The 12,526-nt window shown below is 39.5% G+C and overlaps 1 long non-coding RNA gene across 1 annotated transcript; it reads right to left on the reverse strand.

The window, feature by feature from the left end:
* Positions 1–7,741: 7,741 nt before the first annotated feature.
* LOC141570692 (uncharacterized) lies at positions 7,742–12,347 on the reverse strand. The gene is made up of 3 exons (XR_012495079.1): positions 12,225–12,347; positions 8,355–8,445; positions 7,742–7,878 (listed from the first exon to the last, which is right to left on the reverse strand). It is a non-coding gene; the product is annotated as an uncharacterized LOC141570692 (long non-coding RNA).
* Between the last annotated feature and the right edge of the window lie 179 nt (positions 12,348–12,526).

The raw sequence follows: 12,526 nt of genomic DNA on the forward strand, positions 1-12,526 counted from the left end.
GTCTGTCATAAAAATGAATATTACAATTAAATAACAAGAATAGCAATAATATGAATAAACCTCAATTTTAAGGATATTACTCAAATCAGTAATATATTTAATGTATGAATTAGATCTGCCCTTACCAAACAAAAATATGACATCTCACAGTTTCACTGTTTTAAATTTTAAATACAAAAACTACAGTAGTCATATAGACAATAGAACTGAAGTAAGTAAATTCTGTTTGCATTCACTGTGCTATAATTCTTTATTTGGACTCTGCAGTGTAAATGCAGGAATATGTGTAGCCCAGGGGTTGGAGGCACAAACTGCCCCTGAAGAAAGCTGCAATGACTTCAATCTGTTACAAATTTATTCTCCAAAAAATGCATGCAGTGGAGTCAGTGGGGGGTGCGGGTAACAGGAGCACAGCTGTATAACTAAGCATTCTTTTAATATCCATGTAAAATATAACTACTAAGGGGTAACTGATACAAATGTATAAATTTGAAGATTACATATATATAAAAATAAAATTTAACAGTAACTTTAGCAATTGTTTGGAACTTAGACCAGCAAAAGATAATTTGGGGGCAGTACTTTATCACTGACATTGTTTAGAATTGACAGAACAAGGTAACAATTCAAAGCAGACTACATTTTAGGGTATCTACAAAGAACCTACAGCTAACATCATACTTAATGGAGAAAAGACTGAATACTCCCTAGGATGGTGAACAAGGCGAGGATGCCTTCTCGCATAACTTCTATCTAATACTGTAGTAGAAGTTCTAATCATTGCAAGAAAGCCAAAAACAACAACAACAACAACAACAAAGGTATGAAAAAGAAAGAAAAGGCATAGTTTTTGGTTAGGAATAAAAACTATCTTTTTTCACAGATAACATTGTATTAGAAAATCCTAAGGAATCTATGCTCACACACACACACAATGCTACTGGAACTAAGTTGAATTTAGCAAGGTCATAAGATACAAGGTAAGCTACTCTGCCATAAGAAAAGATGAAAGAGTGCTATTTGTGACAACATGGATGCTAAGCAAAATAAGTCAGACAGAAAAAGTTGAGAACCATAGGACTTCACTGATATGTGGGATACAAAACTGAAAGTAACAAAGGTACAAGACAAACAAAGAAACAAAAACTCATAGACACAGAAAATAGTTCAGTGGTTACCAGAGGGTAAAGGGGGAGGGGGTATAGTAGATGAGGGTAAAGGGGATCAAATATATGGTGATGGAAGGAGAACTGACTCTGGGTGGTGAACACACAATGTGATATGTAGATGATGTATTACAGAATTGTATACCTGAAATCTATGTAACTTTACTAACAATTGTCACCCAGATACATTTTAATTAAAAGGAAAAAAAAGATATAAGATAACTATATAAACTCAATCATATTTCTATATACCAGCAATGAACACTTGGAAAATGAAACCTATGCGCAAGTTTTTACACAGGTGGCAATTCTCCCCCAAATTGATTCACAAACTGAACACAATCTCAATCAAAATTCCAGATTTTTTTAACTTGACAAGCTGATTTTAAACATTTTATGGAAATGAAAATGACCTACAATAACCAAAGATTTTTCAAGACTTTCTATAAAACTATAGTAATCAAGACAGTGTGATAATGGCAAAAGGACAGACATGTATATCAATGGGACAGAGATAGTCCAGAAATAGACTCACAAATATATGGTCAAGTGATTTGCAGTAAAGATGCCAAGGCATTTCAATGGGCAAAAAGGAAGCTTCAACAAATGGTGCTGGAACAATTAGATATCCATTTAAAAAAATATAAGTACTGACCGTTGCCTCATAGCATACTCAATAAATAACTCAAAATATATAATAATAGACAACATGTAAAAGTGAAAACTATAAAACTCCTAGAAAATAACCTAAGAGAAAATCTTTGCAACTTTGATATAGGCAAATACTTCTGAGACAGAACATTAAAACTACAAACCATTAAAGATTTAATTGGTAAACTGGGCTTTCACAAAGTTAATATTTCTGCTCATCAAAAAACACTACTAGGAAAATGAAAATGATGCCACAAAATGGGAGAAAGAATTTGCAGTACATGTATCTGACAAAGAACTTTATACAGACTATACAAAGAACTAATACAACTCAACCATAAAGACAGAATCCAATAAAATATAGGAAAAATATTTAAAAAGACACTTTACAAAATGAATGACCAAAAACACACTGAAAGACCTCAACATCATTAGCCATTAGGAAAATGCAAATTAAAACCAGAATGAGATACCACTTCACACCCACTAGAATGACCAAAATGAACGAGACGGACAACAAGTAAACATCGGTGAGCATGCGGACACCTGACACTCTCATACATTGCCAAGTAGGAGTATAAAATGTTACTGCTACTTTGGAAAACATTGTGGCAGTTTTCATAAATTTAAACATATACTTACCATATTACCCAGCAATTCCATTTCAGGTATTTATCCAAAAGAAATTAAAACATATCCACACAAAGACTTGTACATAAATGTATATATATATGGAGACCAGAAACAACCTGAATGAATGTCCAACAGGGGAATGGATAAACAAATTGTGGTATATTTATATAATGGAATAAAACTCAGCAATAAAAAGGAAGAACACACTGATACATACAACAAAAGCACTATGAGAAATGCCTGACACATTCCATTTATATGAAATTCTAGAAAATTCAAACTTTTCTAGAGTGACAGAAGGCACATCAGTGGTTGCCTAGGGGTGGGAAGAAGTGGATGTTAATTGAACAGGGTATAAGGAAGCTTTGGGGGGTTATGGAAATATTCTGTATCTGGATTGAGGTGGTGTTTACATGGCTACGTACATTTTTCAAAACTCATCTAACTGTGCATTCAAAATGAAAGCATTTTGTTATATATAAATTAGACTGTAACACTCATTTTGAAAAAACAACAACAAAAAACAAGTCCCCAAATGCTCAACCAGCTGCCCACTGTCACCTAGGGTGTAGGGTTGTAAAGGCAGCAACTACTTTACTGAGGACCCCCCAACCCCAGGTAAACATGTAGGTGGCTCCCAGGCCCTCACATGGCCTCTTACTGTGGCTGAAAGGAGTAGCCCCATATGAACTCCAGCATAGGTCTGGACCAGAGGCAGGAATAAGGCCTACTCTGTGCCCCCCTCAACCCTTGGATGTCACTCATTTTTCTGAGAAAAATGAAGGGTGCTGCTTCCTGAGTAGAAAACTCCGCTGGTCTCAGGAGGAGGCCTCCAGGCTTCCCAAAGGAGTAAACTAGAAGGAGAAGGGTGCGAGGAAGAGAATATACCCTGGTCCCGCTTTGTAACTCACTCAGGAGCAATAACCATCATTTACTGATGACTCCCTCTGTGCCAAACCCTATGCTGAGAGTTTTCCACGTTACCTTTTTCAATTCTTATCCTAACCCTCAGTGTGACTCCTGTTATGCCAGTTTAGAGAGGAACAAGCAAAAGCAGCAGAGAGGCTAAGAAACCATCCTAAGCTTTCGGAGCTAGTATATGGCAGAGCTGATCCCAAGCATAGGATTTGCCGTGTTCTCACAGGCCACACTGCCTCTGCTGGTGAACTAGCTCTGTTCCCGATTGCTCATGCCTGTCGTTCCCCTCCTCACCCTGGGGAAGGGCACACAGTTGTGAGCAGGCTCAGAGGACAGCGTTCAGAACAAAGGACTCAGGCCCAGAACACAGAGTCCTGTTCCCTCTATTCCAGCTACATCAAAAACACCCCAAGTTCAGAAACCTATTAAGTCATCTTCTCTATAATTCAAATGCGGAGAAGTACTTTTAAGAGACACAGCATTCCAGCAATTCTCACGAGCTATAAATATGTAATTTATGGGGAAAGTAGGAACTTTGTGTCACATTGAAATGGAGAACTATTTGAAGAAAGGGGAAAAATATCCCATCATATTGAGTCATGAGGGAAATAACTGCAGTAGATCATACTAGTAAATAGCAATATAAAAATAGCTTCTGTTTGGAAGTTCACATTAAATGTTAATGTGGCCTTGAGTTTATTTGAAATATTTTTCACCAAGCATTTTCATTTTTACAACCTTAAAAGTTCTCCTCACATTAAACCAAGGTCAAATAATGTTTGATGCCAACGTGAAGAAACCTGAAGATCAATGGGCTCAACTCTCTGAAAAGAAGAAACACAAGGCAACTATTCTTTGAAAACAGACTATCATGGCATGTAGGCCATGAGTCCCTAAAGAACAAGATCCTTGAGGGTGGGGCCCATGGCTGATTTTATGTCGGCTCACCCAGAGCACAAAGTTTAGTGTGGGGTGAACACCTCATTTGTCTTTGCTCAACACTCGTTTTTTTCCGGAGGCAGCATTCCTCTTCATTTTGAAAACTGCCCTCTACCACTTGAACCTCCTGATCCAGTGTGAGCAGCCAAACCTGGGTCAGCCAGGCAAGGTGGGTCTCTGAGTCCTTTCCCAGGATTTCTTGAACTTAAACTAAAGAAATAGAATACAACTGGGAACACGTGAGCCCAGCAGCTGCCGGAGCTGTGTCCTGGTTGAGTGAGGCAAGTTGGTCTGTGAGAAAGCCCTTGAGCCTTTCACTCTCCCAGTCAGGTTGTTCCTCCAGCCACCAACCTGGTCCCCTCCAGGGGTTTGGTGAGATCACAAGTCCTAAACAAGGCATGATTGGTCTGCCAGGAACTATGGTCCACTTTCATTCTTCTCAAAGCCAAACTGAAGTCACAAGACCAAAGAACTCTCAGCTGCCATTTAAAAACAATTAGCCATACTTTCCAGCTTCTATTCTGTCTCAGGTACCCTGTGAGGCATTTCACAAAATCTGTCTCATTTAATTCTCACAACAACCCTATGGAGGAAGGTGCTATATATTGTTATCCCCATTTTACAGATGAGAAACAAAACCAAACAAAATTGGAGGCTCATTTTTTTTTTTTTTTTGAGATCTTAAGTAATTTGCCCACATGCACACGTCACTAGCCTCTTCTCATGACTCTGAGGACAACTATAAAACTGCTTGGTCTAGACCTGGGCTCCTTCCAAACCATTCTAACGCAGGCACCAACTACAAAAAGAAATCTAAATTAAAAGCCTGATGCAGATGTGCCCATGTTTTGGAGCTAGCCAGTAGGAAGTGGAACCCCAGTATCTGGAGCTTCCCAGAAAGCCCATCGACCTGGAGATTTCACTCACACACATAGTGATTTGCTACACAGGTACCAGGTAGAGCAGCTGAGGATAGAATTAGGGAATAACTTCTGCTTTCTACACTACATGCCTTTTTAAAAACGTATTTACTATTGTGATAAAATATACATGACAGTTACCATTTTAACCCTTTTAAAGCATACACTTTGGTGGCATTAAGTACATTCGCATTGTTGTACAACTAGTATCACCACCGTCCATCTCCTAAACTTTTTCATCTCCCCAAACTGAAACTCTGAAATCCATGAAACACTGACTCCCGATTCCCCCCTCCCTGCCCTCACCCCTGGCAGCCACCCTTCTACTTTCTGTCCTTGTGAATTTGACTATACTGAGTACCTCATATAAGTGGTATGGTAGAAGCTTTGAATTTTCAACCCCTCCAAGTATTTATTGAGACCCACTATTTGCTCAGCACTGTTGCTATGCTTTATGGGGGGAAAGATATAAAATAGGAGATTTGATCCCTGCCACTGAGATGATTATAGTAGAGCTGTGAAGGCAAGCCTCGTTTCTAAGAAACAATATGTACGTGCATGATACCAATTGGGAGAATAGGAAATTTAGATAGGGGAGATCCTTATAAGCTGGTATAGTCTAAGAAGTCTTCATGAAAGTGGTGACTTCTTTTGAAGGAATGAGAATGAGATTTAGTTGGGCAGAGAAGAAGACTGTGGATTAACTAAGTCATTCACAAATCCAGGCAGGCTGGATCGCCCCAAGTAGCCCCAGCCATCACCAAATGGGCCACCACATTCTGATCTGGTTTCTCTGAGGACAGGATGATGAATCCTAGGCCTGTGCATCACACTTCTGCTTTACCCCCAAGTCACACATACAATGATTTCCTTTTCTCCTATTGCAAAATAGACACAAACGAAAATCAAAGGGTTTGGAGGTTTTTTTTGTCTTTGTTTTTGTTTTGTTATTCTTTATGATTATCTCAGAAAAGAGCCAAACCAGCTCTTTTGGAAAAGTTTGTCTTTTTTCTTTTGGCAAAAAGAGTAAGAACTTCTGAAACTTGTATGGAATGTCTGACCACCAGGGTCAGGTCACATCAACCCTGCCCACAGCTGGGGCTGTGGTGAGATAAGCCTCCAGATGCTCAGTCTAACCAGACACCCTTGTCCTTTAAACAAGTGGTATGGAGTGCCCCCACCACACCCAGCCCCCACCCCAGCCAGCACGTTGAGCAAGTGGCCAGTGGAGCAGCACCGACAAAGCTGTCCGTGTAGGGTTGTCCCCACATCTCTTCCTGACTGGCCTGCTTTCTAAGCGTAAGCCTTGACTAGGGACCCTAGAGGGCAAGTAAGCACAGGAAGGCCTGCATACTGTCGCTCCTACTGCTTGTCTTTTCTGTTCTTCCGTTTTTTTCTGCCTCCTTTCTTAGTAAAACAAAATGTAGTCCCTACTTTTAGACATAAACACGCCTTGGTGGCTCACAGCATATAGGTTGGATTCTGACTGTCCCTGCAACTGTGTGTATGTTAACAGAAACTGCGAATGTGGGGCTAAGTGAAGAAACTAGATAGTGCACCATGGGCCATACAAGGCATTTAACAATCCTAGAAGAAGAAAAATGTGAAACGGCAGCAAAAGGGACCCACCTGAATAACCTGCAAGCCCCCCATAATCATAGGCACATAGTGGCTTACAGTGAATGTATGCACATAAACAACAACAAAATAACAAAATACAGGATGGGAGACTAATGGATTCTGAAAAAGAATTGAAATTCTGAGAGAAATTCTTACACTATTTCTTCCTAATAATTCTGAGAAACAGAAATCAATGTCTAATGCCTGAGAATTCTCATAGGAAGGGAGCCATTGCTTTCTGCTACCAGCGTTTCCCTCTCATTCCAGTGACCTGGAAAAGGTCATTAGGGAGCGCTACGCTCTAGAGGTGAGAACCACAGGGATGTTGCCCTTTGAGCAGAAGCTCAGTCTTCTCAACGATACTGAGGCCAGTACAAGTCATCATGGAGACATGGGAACTACAAACCACATTGCAGTTATTTACTACCAATTCCATCATCCATCCATTCTCTTATTTATTACTTTCAGCTATATACAAAACAGTTTGAATCTTAAAAATATCTCAATTCTGGCCCACAATATTGCAACACTCTCATTGGTCTACCTATCTCTAGTCTGTCATTTTTTCAAACACACCCCCCATACCTCCCCAAAGTGGCATAGTTAAAATATGAATCTCAATATATAACTCACTTGCTTAAAATTACCTCCAGGATAAACTACAAGCTTAGCTACGTTTCAAGCACAAAGAGACTTGCATTTGTATATAATTACAATGAAGACGTCAAATTTCAAAGATAAGTTTAAAAATTTCATAAGTCTCAGGTCAGATGGGTGGCTCAGTTGGTTAGAGCACGTGCTCTTAACCACAAGGTTGCCAGTTTGACTCCCGCAAAGGATGGTGGGCTGTGTTCCCTGCAACTAACAACGGCGAAATGGACTTGGGCGACTGGACTTGGAGCTGTGCTGCAACACAACTAAGATTGAAAGAACAACAACTTGACTTGGATGGAGCTGATGGATCCTGGGAAAAACACACTGTTCCCCAATGAAAAAAGTCCTGGAAATACGCACTGTTCCCCAATAAAGTCCTGTAAAAAAAAAAAAAAATTCATAAGACTCCAAGCCAACCAGTGAAATAAACATAAAGTCTATATTAACATTTTATATTATATGACAGAAAATGATAAAACTAAAAAATGAGGAAGCTGGATCTGAAAAAGCCTAGAGCTGAGGATTGAAAACAGTTCACCATGAAAAAAATAACTTTTTTAAAGTTGTAATTGCAAATATAAAATAAAGACCTCATTTGAAAGCACACAATTATTTATAGTTTTTGGAAAAGCACCTTTATTTGGCGTGCACTTCTTTCATTACGCTCCCTGCTCCCCGTCCTGCTTCCTGTGATCACCTCTGATGCCACCTGCATTCTAGTTCTTGTCTTCGTCGCTACATTGCGGGGAACCCAAGCTAAGAAAGTGGGTACTAGAGTGCCCCTAGAAAGTAGAAGCTTAGAACCTCTGAACCTCCAAACCTCAGGACAGGATTCTGGACCTGGGTTACTTACCCATCAGATGGTAACAAGGATCCCACTACTAGTGGTAAGTGGAGTGATGATAACACTTGGAGTGCTGTGATGGTAGAATTAAGAGTCTCACCTGTGATGGAGTAAGATAAGGGACAGATCAAAGTGGAAATGTTGGTTTATTCAGTAGCTTTGGCTGATCCAATAAAATATAGTCATATTCAGTTTAGCCTTGAACAAGACAGGTTTGAACTGTGTGGGTCCACTTATACGTGGGGTTTTTTGTATGTATAGTTGGCCCTCCATAACCTCAGGTTTCACACCTGCGGATTCAACCAACCATGGGTGTGGAGGGCCAAAATGTACGCATTGTTCTCTGCTACTTTATATGAGGGACTTGAGCATCCATGGATTTTGGAATCAATCCCTCACGGATACTGGAGGACAACTGTAGTTAAGTTTTAGGGAGCCTAAAGTTATACATGGATTTTTGACGGCGCAGTGGTCAGCACCCCCAACCCCCATGTTGTCCAAGGGTCAGCTAGCCTGATAGACCATTAGAATAGCATATTACAATTTCAGGTAAGGTGCTATTTGGGGAATAATATCCTATAGGAAGGGATGCTGTCCTCCAGGGTAAACTGAATGCTTTAAATCAATGCTTTGTGGATCTGTGTCCCCAATAACTAGAATACACAGGTCCTCAGCACTGTATAAGCTTTCAGGCACCACAAAATCTGGATCCATATTGTGTCTATTAATGTGAGTATTAAAAGTAGCTAGATCATACCCTTCTTCTTCTAATCTCAGCTCCTCGAACTACCTTCCAACTTTTCTCTATGTACGTTAAGCTGTAGGCAGCTGCTTACCACTGCTCTCATCGCCCCAAAAGAATAATTCTGGGGCTCTGATGAAGCCCATACAGCAAAAACACTTTTCTAGCCAGTCTTCTCCATCCCCATTCCTTATTCCTGCAACTCTATTCCCCAAGTTCCATGTCTGAATCTTTTGGAGCAAACTTTTCTTCCTCTCTCCCTTTCTCTCTTTTCCCTTTTCCTCCCTCTTTCCCTCCTTCCTTTCTGCCTTGTTTCCTTCAGACCTGCCAAGATGCATATAATTAAGAAAAATCTAAGTAATCTAGGGAATCAGAATAAAAGGAAAATATAGGTATGGCAATAAAAGACTAGCACACAGAAAAGTTGACATTGTGATGAGACGAATCATGACCCTCCCCCCAAAAAGATGTTAACGTCCTAACCCCAGGTATCTGTGAATGTGATCTTATTTGGAAATAGGGTTTTTGCAGATGCAGTCAGGATAGAGCTTAATCTCCTATGACTAGTGACTTTATAAGAAGAGGGAAATATAGACACTGACACACAAGAAGAATGCTATGTGGCAACAGAGGCAGAGACTGGAGTAATACAACTACAAGCCAAGGATTGCTGGCCACCACCACCTAAGAAAAGGCAGGGAGGGATTTTCCCCTACAGGTTGCAAGACGGAGCACAGTCCTGCTGACACCTTGATTTTGGACTTCTAACCTTTAGAACTGTGAGAGGATACATTTCTATGGTTTTAAGCCACTTAGGTTGTGGTACTTTGCTACAGCAGCCCTAGGATACTAATAGAGTAGTCATCCCATCTTTGACTCTCAGCCTTCCTAGCAGCTAAAGCAAGGAAGCAGTCCATTACAGGATCCACAGCACCCACAGGATTAAAATTGTTCAGGGGATGCAGACCTTTCCATCACCTGAGAGATCAGAGAATGGTTTCCTCTGGGTCAGAAAAAAACACCATGGGAATCAGTGGACAACTGTAGTGATGACATCATGACACTAGCCCAGATAATAAATTTTATGCAGCTATTTCCTGTAGGTGCCTTGCTTACAGCAGAGGATATGACCCCGAAGGGACAGTTCATTAAAAGCATATCTAGAAACCAGAAATGAAAAAGGAGACATTACTACCAACCTTACAGAAATAAAAAGGATAATAAAGGAATACTATGCACAACTGTATACCAACACATTAGATAACTTGGATGAAATAGACAAATTCCTAGAAAGATACAAACTACCAAAACTGACTCAAGAAGGAGTAGACAATATGAACAGACCTATAACAAATGAAGGTATCTAATTAGTAATAAAAAAACTACCCATAAAGAATATCTAGGCCCAGGTGGCTTCCCTATTGAATTCTACCAAGCATTTAAGGAAAAATTAATACCAATTCTTCACAAACTCTTCCAAAAACAGAAGAAGAAGGAACACTTCTCAACTCATTTTATGAGACTAATATCATTCTTACACCCAAATCAAATAAAAATATAAGAAAACTACAGACCAAAGGCATATATGAAATGTACCAAAAGAGTGTTATCCACGTATATGGTTCTGTAATTTCACATCTTTGAGTTAATCTCCATAAATAGTTTACTCAAATTGGGTTTTTGCTGAGGATTAGACAGCAGATTTCAAGGCTATAATCTCTGGCAAGAATCTGGAGAGTAAACATTCTGCATTACCAACGTAATGCAGGTCTTCAAAGTTTAAGCATTGAATCAAACACAGAAAAGACAGACTCCTTTTCTCTGGACTTTAAAAATAAATCCAAAACACATCCTGTTAGAAAAATAAACATATAATTCCAAGAGTCCAAACCCTACCCGTTTTTAGGTCTCGGCTAAATGCTGCCACTTTCAAGAAGATGTAGCTATTCTCAATTTAGTGTGGCACTTCAGTGTTTTCTCTCACATCATTTTTCACTTTCTTCTTGGAGTTGCATTTGTCTTATTGCCTTTCTGAAGTATATCTTGAAGTGTCTTGAGGGCAGGAATATTTCTTGAACCTCCAAACTCTTACTCAGGTTTAGGATAGTGCTTTGCCCATAACCAGAACTTACTAAAAACTGTCTTATGAACGAATGAAAATAGAATGTATCTCATTACATGGTCAGTTTAAAGCCAAATGGATTTTTAAGGTACTCGACGTAAAAAGTCTCCTGTTAAAAGGATTGCCAGATAAACTTTAAAAATTTATTTATGAATTAAACCATGAATAAGAGATGGCTTTAACCCGATTCATTTATACTAGTTGTGTTTCTTTTAATCAGATGTCCACAGCCACAATGTTCTTTTGGATGGGTATAAAAATATTAACCTAATATTTAACCGACACATTACAAAATTATCCCTTGGAAGACACCCAACCAGTTTCTTCTCCTGAAACCATACTTGAAATGGTAAAGAGAAACTCTATTAATGGACTTTGAAACACTAGTTTCTAGAAAGGATGAGCTTTTAAAAAATTACCTGAACCAACGCATGTAAAGTGGGTTATATTATTGTAACTAGTTACTCCCTGTCCTCTTTTTAAGAGGATTATACAATCTCTGCCCATTGCCATATGATTTACAAGGTTTCCTTAAGAGGGAAGTGTATTTTCTGGCCCCATTGACAGTAGGCTTTGTCATGTGACTTGCTTTGGCCAATAGAATGTGAGCTGCTTAAGAGCAGCAAGTGCCAACAGTGTGTTAAGAGCTGACTGTTAACATTTCTTGAAACTTGGCAAGCCACTTGTTAAACTCTCAGGAGCTTGAAATCAGCCATGGTGGGATTATTTACATCATGGATATGGCCAACACTACAAATCAGATCCTCCTCCCTCAAAGTTGGTTCCAGCACACAGTAAGTGTGTCCCAAAAAAGTTGATCTTTCAACCGGGAGCCTGGAATAAAGGAAACTGTTGGAGTAGAGCCCAAGCTACCAGCAGCAGATGTAATTTGCTTGAGCAATGAATCTTTGTTACTGTAAATCACTGAGATGTAGGGGGGTTTATCTCATCATAATCTATCAAAAGCTGACTGATTAGTGTGTTATTAAGTTTTAGTGAACACAATGAGCCCTACCTTTATCTGTCCAGCCCTTGCTTCCGGGAATTTCTTCTAACTACTTGTGCCTTCACACACCTTGAACCTGAAAGGATGAAAGCTGCATTCAGAGATTCAACACGGGGAATCCAGGTCTTGGAAGGTTAATGGAAAGGTATAAAACAAAAACTACATTTAAAAAAAAAATCACTAAGCTACTATATCATTTCTAAACCTTGGCAAACACAAGTCTGTCACTCGTGGACCTAGATGGTTTAGGAGTGACTCCCCATCCCTTTCAACTACAGATCACACATATCATCCCCCCTTTCATCCCACAA

This window comes from Rhinolophus sinicus, linkage group LG03 (assembly GCF_036562045.2).
Source record: "Rhinolophus sinicus isolate RSC01 linkage group LG03, ASM3656204v1, whole genome shotgun sequence".
NCBI lineage: Eukaryota > Metazoa > Chordata > Mammalia > Chiroptera > Rhinolophidae > Rhinolophus > Rhinolophus sinicus.